Below are 24,875 nucleotides of genomic sequence, written 5' to 3' on the forward strand. Positions count from 1 at the left end.
TCTTCCGATAAAGAGGAAGGTGATAAGCTGACTAGGCCCCCGCTTACTATTGAACTTTCAGAGGCTTCCTTTGAGCTGCTGTCCACTGATAAGGTACTTCATGTTTTTCGAGTTCCCATAGTGAGGAAAACATTCAAGTGTGTAGTCTACAAAATTAACTACAGTTATGACTATAGTCCATGAAGATGGGATCTGTAACTCAACTTTACGCCTCCTTAGCCCTATGTCTGGCCTCACTCCTCCCTTCTCACTTTTATCCTTTGCTGCTACCCTATAAGGATCTTCTTGAGTCAGTTTGTTCTTTTCATTTTGTGAACATTACTTCTTCTTGCCTGTCTTTTCTCTTTATCACATTGTTTCCCCTGCCAGGAATCTACCCTGTGATTTCTCCTTAGAGAATTCTGTTTCTCAGGTACAGACATAGCCCATGTTCATGGAAGGAGTTTTGGGGCCAGGTACTGTTTTCAGGTGATGGACGTGTCAATGTTAATGAGATATCATTCTCTCCTTCAAGGTATTCACAATCCAATGAAATCCAAAGGCTTTGCATTTGCTCGAGCCCCTTGTAATCCTTTTGTTTGCTAAATTCCCATAGTATTTATTCTCTAAACCTTTTCATTTCTAGCTACCAATTATTATTGTCCTGGAACACTTCTTCAAACATCAGTCTTTTGGCTGTTTCCTTTGTGAACCTGAACAAATATATTCCTTAATCTATAAATATTTATGTAATATTTTTCTATAGATTAAATCTTTTTTCAGATTAATTAAATTTAACAGGAAAAGTTTATTACTATTTCAAACAGAAAACTAGTATTACTTTCCTTAATAAAAAGTAATGATAAAGAATAAAATGAAACCACAACATTATTATTAAATTCTAGTGAGATGCAAAAAAATGTTCATTGTAGCCTAATTCATTAAAGCAGAAAATTGGAAACAACCCAAATGTCCATAATAGTATACTAGATAAATTGTTGTGTATTCACACAATAAGAAACTACACAGCACTAAAAAGAGCAAACTATTGTAACATTCATGAGATGACTGTCAAATGATGAGTGAAAGATGCTAGAGTATGTACTAAATGGTTCCATTTCTATGGAAATCAAGAAAAGGAATTGAAGCCCCCAGAGTCTGCCTTGTCAGGAGAGAGCAGAGAGGGAAGAATAATACAAATTTAAAGATTCTTCATCACATCACTTTTCCTAGTAAATGCAAGTGCCATAGACAAGCATCCTAACTGCTTTGTTCAGTGCTGTATCCCCAGTGCTTAGACTGGTACCCGGCACACAAGAAACAGTCATTAAACATTTGAATAAATGAATAGATTTCCTTTGTCCAGAAGTCTGTGACGTTATTTCTGCAGAGTCCTCATTCTTGAATCCATGTCAGCTGGGAAAAGATTGTGAATCCTTATGTCACATTTACTGAGGTCTGAACTACAGGACCTTCAAGAACCTTTGGTTTTCTGCATGTCTGCACCTCTCTACAGCCCTTTGACTGCAGCCTGCACAGGCTCTTTCTCCATCATTAGAAAGTTTTTTGTCTCCAAACTTCTCTCCCTGAGTGGGCACTTGGACAGAAGGACAGTCTGGCTTTCACCACCAGCCCCTTCTTCCATGCTGAATATACAAACTCTTGGGTTGGGACATCTCCAAGTTTTGCTGAAGTCCTTGCCTTTTTCAAGTGTCTTCTCTCAAGAAAGAGCCACATTGTCGGATGTATTTCCAGGTTGGAAGACACATGGTATTGCTTTGGCTTTGCTGGCTTTATGTATTCTAGGAAGGTAAGACCCTTTCCACAAAGAGAAAACACTCATGACTTTTCAGAATGAAAATAGAACCTTAGTATGCACAAGCTTTGTAGTACTCCTTTTTCTTTTACATTTTCTAGCATAAGAATCTTGAGGCAAACAGACACATGCTGTAATCAAAATGAGGAGGTTTTTAAAAAATTCTTTCAATTCCTACTCTGATCAATGCTGTTATGGAACTGATGGAAACTATACATTTCCTCATTCTGTACAGTAGCATCATATATCACATTTCACTTCTTATTAGGAAATAATAACATAATTGCAAAAAGTGACAGTAAGTTCTCTTGCCTATGAAGATCATTTCCAAAATAATAGAAAGAAAAAATTTAAAAACCTATTTATGAGTGTTTCTTGGTTCATAAACCTTCTGGAAGCTCCTCCTCTCTCTCTGTTAAACTAATTTCCAAGCTATTTTAAATTTTATATTTCCTTGATACTAAGATGTCATTAATTATAAGCAATGTTCCCGATTTTATAGCTTTCTGTTGGGGGCAGAGGGATTATTCCTAAGTTAAATGTACACATTGACATTGATTGTAAAAAACATTCAGATTTTAGAAATGGGAAAATATAGAAGTATCCTAGAATGGATAAAATATGTTGTTGCTCCTGTTAGGGAAATTGCATTTTAATAGGGGAATTTAAGCCCCTGATGGGTATATGACAATATTTTCATTTGGGGTGGGGAACCTTCTTTTTGCTTTTCCTCATCTCTTCTCTCCCACTTTCATTTCTTCTAAGACTGGTCTGGGGTACATTACTCATTTACTATCTTAGGACATTGACAGATTGTCAAACTCTTTAAACCCCTTGGAGCAAAAGCACTTAAAGAAACGTGACAGGGGCTTCCCTGGTGGCGCAGTGGTTGAGAGTCCACCTGCCGATGCAGAGAACACGGGTTCGTGCCCGGGTCCGGGAAGATCCCACCAGCCGCGGAGCCATGGGCCCGTGAGCCATGGCCGCTGGGCTTGCGCGTCTGGAGCCTGTGCTCCGCAACGGGGGAGGCCACAGCAGTGAGAGGCCCGCGTACCGCAAAAAAAAAAAAGAAAGAAAAAGAAAGAAAAAAGAAACGTGACAAAGCAAGATTTAAGTCTCAATCTTTTATTTTCTAATTCTAGCAAAAATATATCCTGTTAAATTCTTTTTTCCCAAAACAAGTCTCAGTGAAAAGCAGTACATGGTGATTGCAGTATTTGCAAAGGCTGTGTGTCACAAAATATTAGCAAGAGAAAAGTTTATGGGAAGATGTTATAAAGCATTCTTTAAACTAATCGGTGTTCATCAGATTACCTACTCTTTGTTTTTATACAGTACAGTAAATGAATGATTTGATAAAAGTAATGTCAGCACAAAAACAAACTCTAAAATTTAGATACAAATATAAGTACAATAGCTTCTTTGTAAAGGATGTCAGTTAGTGTCATTTGGAGTCAAAAGATAATTAAGTGAGACAATACATTTTAAGCACGTAGTCTGTGATAGAGGTGAGTGCTTGGTGAATGAGTCCAATGAGTATTATTACCTATGAAGTCAGAGTTGTTCTGATGTCAATAACATTCAGAGAAATACTGGAAATGTTCATCCTTTCAGCCATTTGGTCTAGAAGACATAGATTTATTGACATTCCTCTACTTTAACCAGACAACATAGCTGGATTAAAAATAATGTTGTCATTTAAAAATGAATCCCCATATTGTGTGTGTGTGTGTGTGTGTGTGAATTCAGAGATAAGAGTTAATCATAACTCTGGTAATGGCATAACACTTTCAGGAGGAATTTGACTTTTTTGCACCAGAAGAACCTTTACAGAGTAAACACAAGAATCAGAAAAAAATATTGGTAAATCCAGCTCTTTTGATTTTTCAAAGTGATTGCCTTTCCACTATGGAGCAAATTATGTAAGAAAAGCTTTCTTCTGTTGGTTAGATAACGGTGTGATTTTAGAAGGAATGTACTACTTGGGGAAAGGAGGAGTATAACTTACTGAGTTCTCATCAGATCCGTTTGAGGCAGGAAGTTGATTTAATGGAATTACTGCAAGGAAGTGCTGTGGTGAAGTATGCAGAGAGACAGGGGGCTTCTGAGTCAGGGTGGGCAGGGACACTGGGTTCCAGAGGTAGGGATGAAGCATTCCCGTGGGGAGAAGGGTACTGGGAGGGGTGATAGGAGAAAGTTGATGACCACCTTTTTGCCCAAATCAGTCCTGTTTGCACCTCTTTATACATTATATATATATATATATATATATATATATATATATATATATATACACATTATATATTATATATATATATATATATATATATATATATATATATATATATACACACACACACACACACACACACACATTGTATAAATAAAGAGGTAAATATGACAAAGATTACCCTTCTATAACTGTTCTTCAGTACTGCCATTTTGTAACCTTGGAGGTGGCTTATTTCGGGCTTATAGATTTTAAGATCTGCCCTCAACGTAATCCCATGCTGGTGTGGCTCTGAGCCTGGCCTTCAGGAGGCGTTGGCTTTGCTGACTGGATTACTCTGTATCTGTTAGAAAACTCCACATTCCTCGTTAACGACAACTTGTTTCTAGCTGTCTGTAGTGTGATAATTCTTTTTAGCTATGCCTCATTTCAGCTCCATGAGAGCGCCAACTATCCCTCAACATACACAGTAAAGCTACACTTGTAGTTAGAAAATGAGAAACAGAATCTCCATTTGGGTCACAGAGACCTTAGAGTACGGAAATAGATTTCCCTGCACAGTGGCTCATCCTCAGAACTGTTTGATGTAACATTATCATTCTTATTTAATTAATTAATTTATTTTTATTTTTTGGCTGCGGTGGGTCTTCCTTCCTGTGCGTGGGCTTTCTCTAGTTGTGGCGAGTGGGGGCTACTCTTTGTTGTGGTGCACGGGCTTCTCATTATGGTGTCTTCTCTTGTTGCAGGGCATAGGCTCTAGGTGCATGGTCTTCTGTAGTTGTGGCTCACAGGTTCTAGAGCGCAGGCTCAGTAGTTGTGGCACACGGGCTTAGTTGCTCCGACACAAGTGGGATCTTCCTGGACCAAGGCTCAAACCCATGTCCTCTGCAATGGCAGGCAGATTCTCAACCACTGCACCACCAGGGAAGTCCCCATCATTCTTATTTTAAAGATAGAGAAAATGCCCAAGTGACCAGCTGGCAAACACCAGCTCAGTGGTTGCCAATGGGGGAAGGGAGCAATTTTTCTCCCAAGAGACATATAGGAATTATGGAGACATAGTTGATTGTCACAGCTTCGGGGGTGGTGCTACTGGAATCTTGTGGGTAGAGGCCAGGGATGCTGCTAAAACTTCTGCAATGTCAAGATAGTCCCCCCCACAGCAAAAAATTAACTGGCCCCAAATGTCAATATTGCCAAGGATGAGGAACCCTACACTAGAGCTTTTACCAGGATACAGTTTCTCTGACTTTGGAGACCAGCCTTCCCACTATATGGTGTGGAAAAGATGGTTCCTCCCAGTATATCTTCTATTTCCAAGGGTCCTGGGAAGTGGAAAAGGTGAGGGAAGAACTTGATATACTCCAGAAAGAAAAAGGGAGGAAAAAAATACTTATTGATGGTTTCCTCTGCCAGGAACTGTTCAAAGTACTTTACATGGTTTAATTCATTTAACTTTAAGTACAACTCTGTGAAGGAGTTTCCATAATTTATATAACAGGAAAAAAAAGAACGATAAAGTTAAAAGACTTTCTAAGGTCATGGTGCTAGTATTGATCCAGAGCTTGGCCCCATACAGATGTGTTGTTTCACAGAAGGAAGCAGAAAAGCTAAGGAAGCCTGTTGGAATACTTTATGTCCACATTCAGGTGCAGAGAGCAGAACTAACCATACCGAGAGAGATGTCTCATGCACACTTTCCTTCTCCTTACCCCAAGGGTATCATCTACTCACTCTATTAGCATCTGGGTTATACTTTTGAAATGTGAGTCACTCAGCATTATTATAGCATTTTGTTGAATCTAAGACATTATTGGTTGTAAGATGCACTATTTCTTTCATGTGCCACTAAGAAAGGAAAAACACAATTTATAGTTGTAAGACACCATCAATTTGAAGAGATATATTCCTCATAACGATACTAATGTGTTTTTAAAATATGCATCTAACAATTCAGCACAAATGGGTTAAGCGACTCCACATGACACTAGGCTGTGCTGTACAGAATATAGTAGAGTATGAGAAGTATCCTTGTCCTCAGGAAATAAAACAAAAGCCTTTTTAAAGTAATTAAATCTTTCGTTCTCATTTCTTAACCCACAGTGCATGTCTAATGAGTAAAGTAGGGAGTCAATGGCAGCTTTAGGTCTTGTTGACTCAGTAGGACAAGTGTTATCAACTATGGGAAGAGGAAGTCCTTTTCTGTTGGAAGGAACTACATAATCTAACTTGAAAATGCATGATTTGTCAAAATCCAGTTTTCTTCACTGTCAAGTTATAGACCAGTGCCTGACACAGAGTAGGTTCTCAAAAATGTTGGTTGAATGAATGAAAGAATGTGGTAGAATTTTTCTCCTTTGCTTTCAAAATTAAAAAAAAAAAATGTAAGAGTACTTCTAACTTCTTATGTTTACTTTCATTTTCTGTGCTTACAAGGGAGCAAAGCATTGAGTTTAATGCAGGAACTGAAGGGCCATGGAAAAGGATACTGAAGAGCAAGACGGAAGGAATCTTCTCTAGACATTTTAAAGCAAGTGTTTTGGGTCCCATCAATCTTCTAGACAAAAGTCAGGTTTGGGGATTAGAAGTGAAAGAGCTTGTGCTCAGGATGCCATGGTAGTATTTTGTGTGTCAGGGACAGGCATCATCATCTTCCTGCTTTGTGTTGCCCAACTCTGCAGTTGGAAGTTCAGACAAAGTTCTGGTTTGCTGAAAGTGACCAGATTCTCCAAAATAAAGGTTTCTAAAGAGGCATTGTTGTATTATTTGACCTTGTAATTCTTTTTCTTGAGAAAGTTTCTTGCGAAGATGATCATTTATTCAGTAGATACTTATTGAATCCTTTTTCTGTGCCAGATACTGCTCTGGGCACTGGGGACAGAGTGGTAAGCAAGACAAGCAAGGGCTTCCTCTCATGGTGCTTATATTCTACAGGGACAAAAAATAAGGCAAAATAAATCAGCAAAAAAGAAAAAAGAAAAAAAAATCAGGTAATGATCCATGCTATGCAGTAATGTAAATAGTTTGGTTGGAAGGGGCTGCTAAGAGGTTACTTTACATGGGATATATCAGGGAATCCTTTTGAATGAGATCACATCCATAATGCCTCAGCTGAAAGCAGAGATCTGAATCAACAGAGGGCACTGGCCTTTTGCACATATGGAAGGAGCATTTCAGGAGGAGGAACAGCTAATTAAAAGGCTCAAATATAGGAATAAGAATGGTCAACGTGTGGTGAACAAGGAGAAGAGCTTCGTCAAATGAGTGTGGGGAGGTAGGTAGGGCCCGGATCATGTAAGGCTTTATAAACCAAGGTCAGAAGCCTGAAGTTTATTAAAAATACATTAGAAAACCGTTGGTAATTTTTAAACATGGAAATGACATTATCTGGCTTTCACTTTTAAAGTCCTATTTGTGATGTTGTATGAAGAATGCATTATACAGGGAGCAAGAGAGGCAGTAGAGACACCAATTAGGAAGCTATTACAGAGTCCAGTGGAAAGGTGATGATGACCTAGACAAGTGTGAGGGCCAATGAAAATAGAGAAAAAATGGATACAGGTTATATTTCAAATTTAGGTAGACATGACATGCTGATGGATTTGACATGAGGAAACTTAAAGGAATTTAGGACAACACTTAAATATTTAACTTGAGCAGCTGTATGATTCCAGAAGAAGAGTGGGTTGCAGGGGCAGCAGGGAGGGGATTAAGAGTTTTACTTTGGCCCTGTTACATTTGCGATGCCTTTTAGACATACATGCATTGAAGAGACAGTTGAATATATGACGCAAGGATTATAGGAAGAAACCAGGCCCGAAGATAAAAAGTTGGAAATCATTGCTATATAAATGTTAAAGATATTAACAAAATATCTCTTTTTTACATATCTACAAAGAAATGTATAATATGTATATAGAAGAAAGGAAAGTGACATGATCAGATCCTTGGAGACAGGTTTTATTTTTTTAAGTTAAGTGGTTCTATAAATTAAATGTTTGTGTTCAGCACTCAACATTCTACGTTGAAACCTAATCCCTAATGTGATGGTATCTGGAAGTGGGGCCTTTGGAAGGTGTTTAGGTCACGAGGCCAAGCCCTCATAGTTGGGATTAGTGCTTTTGTAAGAGACTCCAGAGAGCTCCATCATCTCTTCTACCATGTGAAGATACAGAGAGAAGAGGGCCATCTATGAACAATGAAGAGGGCTCTAACCAGACATTGAATCTGCTAGCACCTTGATCTTGAACTTCCCAGCCTTCCAAACTGCGAGAAATGTTTGCTGTTTAAGCCACCAATCTATGGTAATTTGTTATAGCAAACTAAACTGACTAAGACAGAAGCCAATTTTTATGTTGATAGTAATGATTCAGTAGTGGGGAAGCCATTGAAGATATAAGAGAGAGAAGGAGTAATTACAGAAGGTGAATTTTTGGAAATGTGGAGAAAGATGGTATTCCGAGCATTACTGGAGGTGTGGGCCATTGTTGAGAGCAGTGACATTTTGTTTGATGTAACAGGAGAAATTATGAGAAAAGATGTGAGATGATGAATTTTGCTGGTGGGAAGATGAAGGCACTGCTTTTTCTTTTCTTTAAATCAATAGAGTATGAGGCAAGGCTATTGGCTGTGAGCAAGATGGTTGGACAGAGTGCAGGTGTTGGAGAAGGGAGTATAAGATGTGAAATAGTTTAAATGAATTAAAGCAGTATAATATGATTGTTGGGCTGTGTTGGTTGATCTTTTGAGGTTTATGATCATAAATTATAAGGAATAACAGCACTGTAATTTTCTCACCAATGATCAGCTACTTGGGTGCATCACAGATATATAGCTGGGTCTAAACAAGATTGGGGCTTTCCTTAGCGTGCCAGTACTGGAAGAAAGGGGCAGGCAATGACAAGAAGGATGGAGCAGTGCAATCTTACCTGTGTGAAGCCTCAGAAGAAATGGCTGATGGTTGTATGTGGTAAGCACCTTCTGTAATGGCTTCTAATTATACAAACTTCCTGGTATTTAAATCCTTGTGCAATTCCCTTACCTTGTGTGTAGACTGAACCAAGGGACTTTCTCCTCATAAATAGAGTATAGCTAAGAAGATTGAGTGTCATTTCTGAGATTAGGTTACAGAAGACTGTGATTTCTATCTTAGTAGTACCGTCTCTTGTCTCATTTTCCTGCTCTGATAAGGTAAGCTGCCTGGTTGTGAGATGCCCTATGGAGAGGTCCACATGGCCAGGAACTTAGACTGGCCTCTCACCAACAGCCAGTGAGAAACTGAGGTCCTCAGTCCAACAGCCTTCAAGGAAGTGCATCCTGCCAACAATTTAGAAGCAGATCCTCCACCAGTCAAGCCTTTAGATGAGACCACGGCTGTGACCAACCTCTTGATTGAGGCCTTTGTGAAAAACCCTAATCTGGTTAGGAGGTCCCAGCTAAGCCACGTCCAGGTTCCTTACCCACAGAAACTATGAAATAACAAACCTTTTCTGTTTTAAGCCATTAAATTTTGGAGTGATTTGTTATGCAGCATTAGATAACTGGTACATGACATAATGAATGAGTCAGAGGACTTGAGGGGAGCTAAAGAACAGGTGGAATGGTTATACTAGAGCAGATAAAAGACAGGAAATGGTGGTCATGATACTTGAAGTCAAGATTTCAGGGATGGTGCAGATAACAATAATGACAAGGTCAAGGAGATGACCACAGAGATGGTGGCTAAGGTGAGGTGAAGAAATAGATCTTTGGAACTTAGAAGACCAGGAAACCTAGAAGTCAAGGTGTTAGATCTGCACAGATGCTAATAACATCAAACTACTGACAGGAAAAGAAATGGAAAAGAAGACTGTGTGAAATATGAGCCCCTTGTTTTCCTGAGGGTTCTCTGACCTTATAAGGTAGGTCTATCTCCAAGATACATCATGGCTATGAATATGATACCATAGCCTGTGCTCTGATAATCAGACACACCTGCTAGAGTTTGCAGTATAAGTTGGGGAAATGAAGAAATGTGGGGCTGCTGCATCCATTCTAGAAATGATGATGGCAGCAGCTCCTTTTGGTCTCCAGCAGCACCATTATCCAGTCTCCAGTATCCAGTCTCAGTGAGACCGGGGTGGAAGCTGTGGATTATCTGTATAGCAGTGGGGACAGAAGTAGGTTCATGGGGCCAGAATTGTGCCTCCTGTGAATCCTCTAGTCTTCCTAGGGGTTCTGTAAACTACCTGTAAGTTCACTTTTTGGCATAAGTTAGCCAGGATTTACTCCCTCTCTTTCAGCTAAGAGTCCTGACTGACAATGGTGTGGTACAATCTGATGGCATAAACATCAAAGAAACTAAGGAATGTGTGATGTGAAGACCATGTAGAGGGACTGAAAGGGAAAGTGGTTTTGTCAAATAACAAAGAGTTATTCATGAATATACCATGAAATGTACCTATAAGGATGTTCATTTTAGTCTTATTTATAATAGCAAAATAGAGTTGCTTAAAAAATATGCTCTGTAGAGAGTTGCTCTAAAAATTTAGCCAAAAATTATGCTCATTTAAGTTCTTATAGGAAATTACAATGCTGTGCTCTTGAAAAATTAATAACATGGAAGCATGTTTAAGATTTATTGCCAAATAAGAAAAATAAGATTATAGGATAATATGTACAGTGTGAGCTCAATTTTGTTAATAAAACTGTAGAAGTCTGTATAAAAATACTAGAGGTATATATTAGTAACATGTTAAAAGTGATTGTCCTTGGAGAATAGGATTATAAATCATATACATTTTCTTCTTTGTGCTTTTAAGTATTTTCAAATCTTCTGAAAGGAGTGGTTTAAATGTTGTAATTTAAAAAAAAAATTAAAACAGAAGTGAAATTTTGATGATAAGTATTTCTTCCAAAAATACATTGGGGAGTTGGAGAAGGCTTTCTTACTTGTAGTCCAGCCATGGTGATAGGATCCCCAGCCCCCAGATTCTCCATCATGAATTCTGCAGCTTTAGTGCTGAATTGTGTTGTGGGGTGCCTCCCTGGGGATGCAGAAGAAACTACCATGGTCACTAGTATACCTAGTTTGACTGAAAGTGGAGCTTTGGAATGTTTTCCTTGGGTGATAAGGAAAAGTATAGAGGTAATCTGGAATAGTTGCCTTTCAAAACCAGGTAAGGAAACATTAATTGTGCTGAAAAATTCACTAGGTCTGGGAACCTTTAACTAGTACTAATTCTAAGCTCTGATTCATAGGGCAGTTTTTAAATTTTAAAAAATGTCTATATTTTCTTCCTGTTTAAAGGGTTAGTAAAGATTTATTTTGTTGAAACATGTGGTTTAGTTTCCATAACATTAGTTTCCAAAAGCATTTTGGAAGTCTCTTTCTTTCCATAGATGGAAAGTTTCATGAAACCCTGTTTATCTTGAAAAAGTCTCTTTCCACTATAATACAGAACACAGAGAAAAGAAACACTCCCTCAAAAACCAGAGCAGTGTTCACTCAAGAAAAATAATCCACTTGTTTAATCTTTATGCAGCACCAATACACTAAGGTTTTTTTTAGATGTAGCCAGGTCAAACAATATACTTTAAACTGCTTTATAGAAAAAGATAAACTCTATTTTCTCTATGTATTTCAACAATTTTATTTAAAAAACTCTACATTAGATAAGACATATGTGCTGTAAACAATACAAAATAGCTAAAATACATTGCTTTTATAAATTTAACATCATAATCAGTTGCAGCTGTGTAGTACCCAAACACTGGAAGAGTGAACACAGAGAACTACATAAACTTTGAACGTGAATACCACACTTTTTCTTTCAAATTTGGCTAACTTAATACTGCAGAATCCTTATAAGAAGTTGGCTGTCGTTGGCTTTGCCTTTTTTGGACCATTGAGAAACTTTGAGGTCATTGTTAGGATGGGGCCTGGGCTTCTTTCTGATCTTCAGATCAGGTGCCCTTGGATTTTCACCAAACCTAATGAATCCATATTATCAACATCCTGACTTCAGTTGTTTCCTGGGGGAAGACTATTGGCCATAGCCTCCTTAGAGGTTAACTCAGAACTAAAATCACTGCCTTGATTTTTGAGGTTTTAAAAATTTTTAATTTTTTGGTGAATCAGAGAGTGGGCAACTTTAAAGCCATCTGAGACCATATCCAGATAAAGAATTCCATATAGAGTTGCTCAGAAGCAGGTTATCTATGTAGAATTCTTAATTTCCCAGAAGTTTTAGGAATGTACATGTGGTCCTTGTGTTGTGTATGAATTACCTCTGTGGAAGATGGCTCCACCGTGTCCCATAAATAATTAATGTATGTCCAGAACTTAGCACCTGCACTGCTAGTTTCCATTTACGAGCTCCTGTTTTAAAACCGGCAAGTTGTGCTGAAGACCAGGATCATTTCATGTATGAGAAAATGAAAGAAATTGTGTCTTTCTTCAGATGTGAGAATGTGCTTCTATTATAAATTATTGTTCTTCCTCTGTTTCTTTTTCTCCTGATATTTGTGTTGCTTAGGTGTCTTGGATCTCTCCTTCAGGTCTCTTAAATCTTCCTTAATTATTTCTACCTGTGTCTTTCTTTAATTTGATTTTTTTTTTTTACAGACAACTTTTTAAAAGCAATTTTAGGTTTAAAACAAAATTGAGAGGATGGTACACAGATTTCCACTATATCCGCTGCCTTGCCTCCCATGTGAAGAACCTTCCCCGTCACCAGCGTCATTCTTCAGAACATTACATTTTGTAAGCAAGGATGAACCTACACTGATGCATCATAATCACCCAAAGCCCATAGTTTACCTTACAGTTGGTTCACTCTTGGTGTTATACATTCTATGGGTCGGGACCACTGTATAATGGCATATATCCATAATTATAAAGTTACACAGCATATTTGCATTGCCCTAAAAATCCTCTGTTCTATGCTTGTTTATCTCCCCACCCTCCCAGAAACGTTGATATTTTATTGTCCCCAGAGTTATACCCCACTTTATTTTTTTTTAACATCTTTATTGGAGTATAATTGCTTTACAATTGTGTGTTAGTTTCTGCTGTATGACAAAGTGAATCAGCTCTACCTATACATATATCCCCATATCCCCTCCCTCTTGCGTCTCCCTCCCACTGTCCCAATCCCACCCCTCTAGATGATCACAAAGCACCGAGCTGATCTCCCTGTGCTGTGCAGCTGCTTCCCACTACCTATCTGTTTTACATTTGGTAGTGTATATATGTCAATGCTACTCTCTCACTTCGTCCCACCTTACCCTTCCCCCTCCCCATGTCCTCAAGACTATTCTCTACGTCTGCGTCTTTATTCCTGTCCTGCCCCTAGGTTCATCAGAACTATTGTTTTTTTTTTTTAGATTCCATATATATGTGTTAGCATACGGTATTTGTTTTTCTCTTTCTGACTTACTTCACTCTGTATGACAGACTCTAGGTCCATCCACCTCACTATAAGTAACTCAATTTTGTTTCTTATGGCTGAGTAATATTCCATGGTATACATGTGCCACATCTTCTTTATCCATTCATCTGTCGATGGACACTTAGGTTGCTTCCATGACCTGGCTATTGTAAATATTGCTGTAATGAACACTGTGGTACATATCTCTTTTGAATTATGGTTTTCTCAGGGTATATGCCCAGTAATGGGATTGCTGATTTTTGAGACAAAAAATTCAGATCTTAACAGTTATCATCTAACTTAATTTATTTACTAATATTTTTTTAAAATTCCAAATTTCAAAATCACTATTTTTTTTGTTTTTTCTTATTCCAGAAAACCTCTTTTTCTTATCTTGATTTGCATTGAGCCTTCTTATTATATTGTTATTCAAGTTATTTTCTGTCTCCACCAGCAACTCTGTTTCATTAGGGCCAAATCCAGGCATTCTCTTTGTTCTTCTTCACAGCTGCCAACCCCCCTTATGTGAATTACTCTTACTTGGTCATCCAGGTTCACTTCTAACTAAAAGGACTCCATGTATCATGTATCAGAAAAGAGATGTCTCTAGAGTGGCAGCCAGCTGTCCCTGTAGAGGCACCAAAGAGAGCCTGTTTTCTCTGTTTCCCAGACTCCTCTCCCTTTCCCACTACTGGGAATATAGAAAGTTCAGACCAGTTTTTCTAATAGATAGAAAGGCCTGGTACCCTTATCCTATGAATGTTCACCTCTTCTGCAGAGTACAGGGATCTTCTGGAGCCAAGTTCTTTAAATACCATGGCATTCAGATCCTTGGAGCCTCTTCAGTTTCTTCCATCAGGTTCCCACCTAGCCCACAGAGGAAAGGCTCCTGCAATAGCTCTATTACGGGTACACTTAGACCCCATCTATTTGTGGGCCCCTGCAGGAGAGGCGGATGGGTTGGAGCTGGAGTTAGGCTAAAGAAGCATGGGAAGTAGTCATCTGCTCTTTCTAGAATCTGTTTTAGGAAAGAAACAAAAACGAAAACAAAAAGCAAACCTCTTTCAGTGAGAGGATTCATTTTAAGATCACGATATGTATCTTACACAATATGCAGAAAGCTCTGTTGGGTTGGCATCCTCTGAATTATAATCACTATCTGTTTCCGTATTTCATTAACTCAATAACATATTCATAGTGGTAACACTTGAGCCACTATAAGATACTAAAGGAATGAAATATTACTGAAGAAAGTCAAATTACACACAGCCTAAGCTTTAGTGTTGTCTGACTTTATTCTATTCAGATACTTTGAAATGTAAACTCATGAATGATTTCCATAGTAACATTATTAAAAATCCCAGATTATTCTATTCATCAGAATAGTTGACAAGACTAGTTGAAAGAGTTTACTGGTTATTTCTATGTTAGGTCAAGTGGAGTTATTCTAAACCATATATAATAGTGTAGAATAAATTTTAAAGTATTTTTATGAATAACATTATAAAAGTTTCACATTTTGCAAAATTCAGCATGTTATGCTTCAAGCTGATAATAATTGTGTTTATTTTACTTCTCATACAAATTTGTTTTTCCTCTTTTATTCTGTGACTGTTTTCCTATTGAAGAGAGGTTTTGTTTTTCAACTTCTTAGATATTCCTAGTAGAGACAATTTTCGTACCTGAAGGGCTGAGATTTGAGACTCTCTCAGCTTTAATTTGTTTCTCTTTAGAGATCAGTGTACAGGAGATGAAATGTGAACAATATGAATCTAGAACAAAACTTTATGGCAGTGGAATATCAGAGAATTTATTGTGCTATGTAATATGCAATTCTTGGCACAAGAGTGTGTACACTGCTGATCTTACATTGTCCTTTTCCTTGTTTAATGGCTCCAGAAAAGACAAAGATTCTAGTTTCACAAAGTGTTATCCTCAAGTACAGAGATTTTAAAATACTGTGTATCTTATTTATTATGAATTTGCTTTGCTTCTATTCTTCAGGCCCTTTCTAAGAAAATATTTTTATATTGAGAAGTTAGAAAAATAGATTTCTGACTTATATTGCAGTCTGAAAAATACATGTTTTAGATATTTTGGAAACTATCATAATAGAAACATATCCCTTACACGCTGGTGACTCCTAATTTTTTTTCCCATTCTAGACCTTTCTCTTGAACTGGAAATAAAATTCAACAGCCCACCTGGCATCTCTACTTGAATATCTAAGAGGTATCTTAAATGTTGCATGCCCAAGTAGAACTCTTTGTTTCTTACCTGTAGGAGTTTAATGATGTTTCCCCTAAAGTTACATCTACCTAGCATCTCAGAAAGTGACCTCATTTGAAATAAAAGACTTTGAAAATATATTTAAGGTAAAGACTTCAAGACGAGATCACCCTGGATTAGGGTGGGCCCTGCAGCCAATGACAAATGTCCTTGGAGACAGAAGAGAAGAACACAGAGACACAAGGAAAAAGGCCATGGGAAGATGAGAGAAGACATCAGAATTATGCTGCCACAAGTCAAGGACCATCCGGAGCCATCAGAAGCTGGAAGAAGCCAAGATGTATTTTCCCCTAGAGTCTTTGGAGGGAATGTGGCCTTACCAACGCTTCAATTTCAGACTGCTGGCCCCCAAAACTGTGAAAGAATAAATTTCTGATGTTTTAAAAGACACCTAGTTTGTGACAATTTGTTACGGTCATCACAGGAAACTAATACACCGCCTCTTCCAAAACCTGTTATTCCTCAGTCTTCCAAATTCAAGTCAATGACAACTCCATTCTCAAAATGTTGAAGGCATCCATGACTTGTCTTTTTATCTCACGTTTAAAATCTAGTTTATTAGCTAATCCTGTTGGTTTTACCTTCCAACTGTAACTGAAATTCAACTACTTCTCACCACCACCACTACTATAGCCCTGGTCCAAGACACCTTCATCCTTTTCCCATCTCAGCAGCAGCCTGCTAGCTGGTCTTCCTAGTTCTACCTTTGGCCCTCCCTTGTACAGAGTGGATTCTTCATGTAGCAGCCAGGGTTATCCTTTTAAAGCTGAGTCAAGCCACTCCTCTGCTCAAAATTCTTTATGGGTTGGATGTCTGTCTCACTGACAGTTAAATCCAAAGATTCTGCCAACTTCCCCATGATCTGCCACCTCCCAGTGTCACTCAGCTCATTCTCTACCATTCCCCTGACCCCACCTCTGCCCTGATTCCCACACATACAGCTACACTGGCGTCTCTCTCATCATCTCAGGGCTTTTGTACCAGATATGTCTTCTGCCTGGAATGTTTTGCATGGTTTGCCCACCTCTTCACTCTCCTTCTGTCTTTGCTGAAATGCCACCTGAGGCTTTCTCCGATTCCCCTATAAAAATAGCCCCTTTCACTCTCTGTCTCCTTCACTCAGTCTTTTACATAGTAGTAATCATGACTTGGCATGTTATTTGTTTATTGTTTGTTGTTATTTATCCACAGCTGCCTCCACCCCTGCCTTGAGTCCAAATCTCACTAGAGTAAGAGTTGTGTTTTATTCAGTAGTTCAGTATTATAACCCCAGTGCCTGGTACACAGCAAGCTCTCAGTAATTATTTATTGAATGAAAGGGCAGCTCAGACTGTACCATGAGACTTGTTTGTTAATACTTACTTTTAATACATCACAAAAAATCAGACATGCTCTCTATAGCTTCTTTATAACCTGTTTGAGAATTGATCAGTAATTGAATATTATTCTAAAGGAATTAAAAAATTATTTTAACATAGTGGGTTTACAGATGACTATTTAAATCAATCCACATATACTGTATCTAAAAAATAATCAGAACACCCCAAAGAAAAGATAAAAAGACCTTTCCATCTCTCTAGGATTCTCCATTTGTGACTCAACTTCACCACTATTCTCTTATGCAGCTTTCATTTGCTTTTAAAGTTTTTGTTGGCAATTAAGCTGACCCAGTTAAAATGTAGCAGGTCTGATCTTTGCTCTATTTCTTTTACTTCAATGACATTAAAAATTTTTACAAGGCTGGGAGCCAGAGGAGATGTCAGCTCCCCTCTGCCCTTCCTCCATCACCCCATTCCTTCCTGTTTTGCTCTGATGGCTACACCCCCTATTAAAGCTGTCTTTGCAAAGCATACCAGACATATGGATGGCTCAACTGAGGACCCTCAGCCTTGATTTCTCAGCACATTTCACACTTGTACTTCTCCTCTTGGTTATTCTATGGTTTTCCCCCTACTCAGAGACTGACCTCCTCCCCCCTCTCCATAGCATATGTCCCTCCTGCTCTCTAAGAATGACATCTCTAATCCCAACCTCTCTTGACATCTGTTCCCACAGCCCTGTGTGTCTGGTGGGCATTTTCATTTGAGTGCTTTGTCACTAAATGTATCTAAAAATAAACTTTATTCTCCATCAGTTTTCCTCTCTGTCCTTCTTTTCTTCTGTCAGTGGTGTTCTTAATCTCTCAGCCCTACAGGTTCTAAACCATGGGCTCATTAAAAATTTTTTTCTTCTTGAATTTGTTTTGTTCACCCAGAGTATTCCAGGCAGTTTTCTTCCTCAAGCTGCTACTCATTCACCAATTCATTTTCATACCTATACCCTCCATTAAATCATGCTTATCACCATGAGCTTAAGTGTTGAGGACACTTACATAGGCTATTTGACTCCAGATTTTCCTCTTTTGTCAGATACATCAAATTTTTTAAAATAAAACATCTGATTATTTTATTCTTTCTACCACTAAACAAGGCTGAAAGTCTTTAGGATCTCCCTAGCCCTATAGATAAAATTTAAACATCTTGGCCTTGAATAACAGGTTTCAGCCCAGTCTTTTGTCCAATACTGTCCTAACGCCTTTTCTTTCCCCAAACTCACTGCTGCAGCCAGTCTGATTTCTCATTGTCCCTGAAACTGCCATGTGCATTTCCACCTTCATGCTTTCATTCTACTATCCTTTCATTTTTCTGACTCCATCCCATCTGTCTTTTAAAATATAGATCAATCCACCTTTGCAAGTCCCATCAGCCTTCAATTATTTCTCTTTCCTCAGAGTTCTTTTCTAGCACTTATTGTCCATAAATTTCAAATGTATTATAGATATCTTTTTATATTCTTCCCAAGTTGGTTTTTTTTTAACATCTTTATTGGAGTATAATTGCTTTATATTGTTGTGTTAGTTGCTGCTGTATAACAAAGTGAGTCAGCTATACATATACATATATCCCCATATCCCCTCCCTCTTGCGTCTCCTTCCCACACTCTCTATTCCACCCCTCTAGGTGGTCACAAAGCACCGAGCTGATCTCTCCGGGCAATGCAGCTGCTTCCCACTAGCTACCTGTTTTACATTTGGTAGTGGATATATGTCCATGACACTCTCTCACCTTGTGTCAGCTTACCCATCCCCCTCCCCGTGTCCTCAAGTGCATTCTCTACGTCTGTGTCTTTATTCCTGTCCTGCCCCTAGGTTCTTCAGAACTTTTTCTTTTTTTTTTTAGATTCCATATATATGTGTTAGCATACAATATTTGTTTTTCTCTTTCTGACTTACTTCACTCTGTATGACAGCCTCTAGGTCCGTCCACCTCGTTACAAATAACTCAGTATAGTTTCTTTTTATGACTGAGTAATATTCCATTTTATATACATGCCACATCTTCTTTACCCATTCATCTGTTGATGGACACTTAGGTTGTTGCCATGTCCTGGATATTGTAAATAGTGCTTCAGTGAACATTGTGGTACATGACTCTTTTTGAATTATGGTCTTCTCAGGGTATATGCCCAGTAGTGGGATTGCTGGGTCATTTGGTAGTTCTATTTTTAGTTGTTTAAGGAACCTCCATACTGTTCTCCATAGTGGCTGTATCAATTTATATTCTCACCAACAGTGCAAGAGGGTTCCCTTTTCTCCGCATCCTCTCCATTTATTGTTTGTAGAGTTTTTGATGATGGCCATTCTGACTGGTGTGAGGTGATACCTCATTGTAGTTTTGATTTGCATTTCTCTAATTATTAGTGATATTGAGGATCTTTTCATGTGTTTGTTGGCAATCTGTATGTCTTCTTTGGAGAAATATCTATTTAGATCATCTGCCCATTTTTGGACTGGGTTGTTTTTTTGATATTGAGCTGCATGATCTGCTTGTATATTTTGGAGATTACTGCTTTGTCAGTTGCTTCATTTGCAAATATTTTCTCCCATTCTGAAGGTTGTCTTTTCATCTTGCTTATAGTTTCCTTTACTGTACAAAAGCTTTTAAGTTTCATTAGGTCCCATTTGTTTATTTTTGTTTTTATTACCATTTCTCTAGGAGGTGGGTCAAAAAGGCTCTTGCTGTGATTTATGTCATAGAGTGTCTGCCTATGTTTTCCTCTAAGAGTTTCATAATGTCTGGCCTTACATTTAGGTCCTTAATCCATTTTGAGTTTATTTTTATGTATGGTGTTAGGAAGTGTTCTAATTTCATTCTTTTACATTAGCTGTCCAGTTTTCCCAGCACCACTTATTGAAGAGGGTGTCTTTTCTCCATTGTATATTCTTGCCTACTTTATCAAAGATAAGGTGACCATATGTGCGTGGGTTTATCTCTGGGCTTTCTATCCTGCTCCATTGATCTATATTTCTGTTTTTGTGCCAGTACCATACTGTCATGATTACTGTAGCTTTGTAGTATAGTCTGAAGACAGGGAGCCTGTTTCCTCCAGCTCTGTTTTTCTTTCTCAAGATAGCTTTGGCTCTTCGGGGTCTTTTGTGTTTCCATACAAAATGTGAAATTTTTTGTTCTAGTTCTGTGAAAAATGCCGTTGGCAGTTTGATAGGGATTGCATTGAATCTGTAGATTGCTTTGGGTAGTATAGTCATTTTCACAATATTGATTTTTCCAATCCAAGAACATGGTATATCCCTCCATCTGTTTGTATCATCTTTAATTTCTTTCATCAATTTCTTATAGTTTTCTGCATACAGGTCTTTTGTCTCCTTAGGTAGGTTTATTCCTAGGTATTTTATTCTTTTTGTTGCAATGGTAAATGGGAGTGCTTCCTTAATTTCACTTTCAGATTTTTCATCATTAGTGTATAGGAATGCAAGAGATTTCTGTGCATTAATTTTGTACCCTGCTACTTTACCAAATTCATTGATTAGTTCCAGTAGTTTTCTGGTAGTATCTTTAAGATTCTCTATGTATAGTATCATGTTATCTGCAAACAGTGACAGTTTTGCTTCTTCTTTTCTGATTTGGGCTCCTTTTATTTCTTCTTCTTCTCTGATTGCTGTGGCTAAAACCTCCAAAACTATGTTGAATAATAGTGGTGAGAGTGGGCAACCTTGTCTTGTTCCTGATCTTAGTGGAAGTGGTTTCAGTTTTTCACCTTTGATAACAATGTTGGCTGTGGGTATATATGGCATTTATTATGTTGAGGTAAGTTCCCTCTTTGCTTACTTTCTGCAGAGTTTTTATCATAAATGGGTGTTGAATTTTGTCAGAAGCTTTTTCTGCATCTATTGAGATGATCATATCGTTTTTCTTCTTCAGTTTGTTAATATGGTGTATCACATTGATTGATTTGCATATATTGAAGAATCCTTGCATTCTTGGAATAAACCCCACTTGATCATGGTGTATGATCCCTTTAACGTGCTGCTGGATTCTGTTTGCTATCATTTTGTTGAGGATTTTTGCATCTATGTTCATCAGAGATATTGGCCTGTAGTTTTCTTATTTTTGGTAACATCTTTGTCTGGTTTTGGTATCAGGGTGATGGTGCCTTGTAGAGTGAGATTGGGAGTGCCCCTCCCTCTGCTATATTTTGGAAGATTTTGAGAAGAATACGTGTTAGCTGTTCTCTAAATATTTGATAGAACTTCCCTGTGAAGGCATGTGGTCCTGGACTTTTGTTTGTTGGAAGATTTTTAATCACAGTTTCAATTTCAGTGCTTGTGATTGGTCTGCCTATATTTTCTGTTTCTTCCTGGTTCAGTCTCGGAAGGTTGTGCTTTTCTAAGAATTTGTCCATTTCTTCCAGGTTTCAAAATTCTAACCAAATTGTGGCAAGAAAATGTGCATTTTCTTTTTCATTCCCATTAAATGTTAATAATTTCAAAGAAACTTGAGGACTTAACACTATTTCATATGAAGATTAACCTCTAGTCTCACTCTATTATGCTTCTCTGTTGAAAGCAGAATAGTGACCCTCTAGAGATGTCTACACCCTAATTACGGGAACCTGAGAATCTTATGTGGCAAAAGGGATTTTGTAGATGTGATTAAAGTTAAGGACCTTGAAATTGGGAGAGTACCTTGGATTATGCAGGTGAGTTCAACCTAATCACATAAATCCTTAAAAGTGGATTTTCTAGCTGAGGTCAAAGGGATATATAACTAAGGAAGAGGGATATGCAATATTGCTGACTTTGAAGATAAAGGAAGAGGGCTCAGAGCCAAGGAGTGTAGACAGCCTCTAAGAGCTGGAAAAGGCAAGAGAACAGATTTTTTTCTAGAGCATCCAGAAAGCAGCATAGTCCTCCTGATGACACTTTTATTTTAGCCCAGCAAGACCTGTGTTCTGATTTCCAGAGTTGTAGAATAATAAATTCAAATTGTTTTGAGCCACTATATTTATGGTAATTTGTTATAGCAGCAATAGAAAATTAATACACTCCCTCACTAGACTGCATAAATCTACCCACATAATGTCAGGTACATCTCTCTGTACAAAGCATTTGCTGTATAAATGATTTTATAATATTGCAAAGTATGGATCTTAAAGCTGTTTTAGTAAAATAGAAATTCTACCAATCTATGTTTTTGTGCATTGGTAGGTCTCAAAATAAAATAAACATGTTTGGAAATCTGAATTTAAGTCCTCCCTTTCTTCTAAATGAATTGCCTCGTTCTCCATTTTGTTTGAATTAATGCTATCAACAAAAATATACATGTCTGACCTTAGAGAAAATGTATTTCTGTTAAACTAGTCAAATTTCATAGTTATCCTTATGTCCTGGATACTTCTTTCACTGAGTGCTGAGTTGGGAGAATAGATTTTGTTTTGAGGATGGAAGAAAGGCATGTTGGGGTCAGCAAGGCATGTGGGGGCAGTTTGGCTGATCTGTTCAACTATTTTGCCAGGCTCCCCACTGAGACAGTCTCAGCCTGAATATTAGAAGCAGGTGGTAAAAATTATAATGGGAGAACTTTCTACAATGAGAGAGTACAGGGCTTAAAATCAGACCTGTGAAGTAGCCAGCATCTCCTCAGGGGAGTGACCACTGCTGATATCCAAGAAAGCAAGCAATGTTGTTCCCATTGTGAAAATGACAGTGCTGAGCCTTCGCCAAGGTTTACCAGGGTATTTCTCAGCAGCTGAGGAACACTGGAAGAAAGGGATAATATGTTATTACCTCCATGAGAGCCTTATAGGAACTCTTGCCAATTTTCCTCCCTCAATTCTTTCTCAAGGACCACAGGTAATATGCTGTAGCCTTATGAAATGAGACCAAGTTGATCAGGTGCTTTTAGTGCTACTTTCATGGTCTTTTCTCCTGCTAATAATTTTTGTCTCCTGTTATTTTAATAGCATCTTATCATATTAAATTTGGTGAAGGAATGCAAATCTCACAAAACAAAAAATGAGGTGGTTGAAATCACTGACTCGAAAGAAGCAATGTTAATTTTCAGAAGAGTGTTACCCTAGTGACTTCTAGATTAGAGTCCCCTTTGTTTTAGCCTGGTCATATATCAAGATTTATTTTACACTTTAATGAATTGGTCAGTGATAAGCTAAGTATCATTAAATAAAACAACAAATTATAACTCACACGAACCACACATTAATTTTTTTTCTCTGTTCTCTGTTTCAAGGGGCAAAAATAATGACCTCCAAACAAGCTTGCAAAAGCTTATTTTTTTTAGAATTCTCTTTAAAGCCACTCTTGACGTCTGCTATGTTGTCAGTACAGACTCAAGAATAACTCACAAGACATCACATTCTGTATACATTGGTGATATGTATTTAAAATAATGGTCCTGAGCCTCTTGTAGCATCAGGTAAACAGCAGAGATTGACATTTTCTCTGTACTCATAGTTAATAAAGTAGTAATGAAGTGTAGTACATTTTAAGGAGATATTTTTCAAAAAAGGTGAAATTAAAGATGGTGCCCATCTCAGTAAATTGCACATCACCTGCTCCGTTTCTCAGACTGACAACTCTGGAGACGTGCTTACTTTCTCTCTTTTTCATGCACTCCACATTCAATCCATTAGCCTATCCCATTAGATCTACCTTCAAAATAGACTTGGAATCTAACCATGTCTTATTACCTGTAATAGTAAATCCCTACACCCAGTCCATATCATGTCTCACTTGTACTGCTGCAGTATCCTCCCAACAGATCCCCCGCTCCCCCCTTGACCTGCTATTCTCCACACAGCAGCCAACACGATCCTTTTAAAATGTAAGTCAGATCATTATACAACTCTTCTCAAGACCTGCAGTGGCTCCCTACTTCACTCAGAGTAAAATCCTGTCTTTGCCCTGTCCTGCAAGGCCTACATGGTCTGGCCCTCTGCTACCTCTTTGGCCCCATCCCTCTCCCTTCATACGCTGCTCCAGCCACACTAGCTTCCTTGCAGGCTCCTGCCTTAAGACCTTTACACCTGCTATTTCATCTGCCCCAAATTATTCCAATCTCCCCAGAAACACACAGGGATCATTCCCTCACTTCTTTTATGGTTTCTGCTCCGATGCAGCTTTTCAGGAGAGATTTTCCTTAATCATTCTTCCTAAAAACAGACTTTTCATATGCCCTTACCCCATATATCTTTCTTCATGGTACTTATTGCTACTTGACATATCATATATATATATCTAATTACTGGTTTATTATTTTACTTCTTCTCCAGAATATAAGACCCTTAAGGGTAGAGTGTTTGTCTATTTTTTTTACTGTTACATTTCCAGCATTTGGAACAGTTCCTACTTAGCACTGAAAAGATGCTCAATAAACTTTTGTTGCATGAGTATATGAATAATGGTGAATGGAAGAGGACTGAGAAGCTAATAATACACAACCTGAACAACAGATAACAGAAATAAGTTCAGTCAGCTTTCAGTTAACAAGAAAGGTCAACTGAATAGAAAATATCATTCTCCAAATTCCCTGAGGTTTTATGCTACTAGAAAATTTCTTGAATCATTTTGTATTTTCCTTAGAATTATCAACCCTGATATGGCAGATAAATTTTAGCTCCTTGGGAGAAAAATGTCATGCTAGTAAGATCTTGGGGGTGGGTAGTCTCCAAAGACGACCACCAGCAATGCCTTGCATCTCTCAAACTTGGCTGACCTTGTGACTCATTTGGCCAATAGATTATGATGCATATGATATACTACCAGTTCCAGATCTAGGCCTTAAGAGACCTTGTGCAA

The sequence above is a fragment of the Lipotes vexillifer genome, unplaced genomic scaffold (genome assembly GCF_000442215.2).
Source record: "Lipotes vexillifer unplaced genomic scaffold, Lipotes_vexillifer_v1.1 scaffold517, whole genome shotgun sequence".
NCBI lineage: Eukaryota > Metazoa > Chordata > Mammalia > Artiodactyla > Lipotidae > Lipotes > Lipotes vexillifer.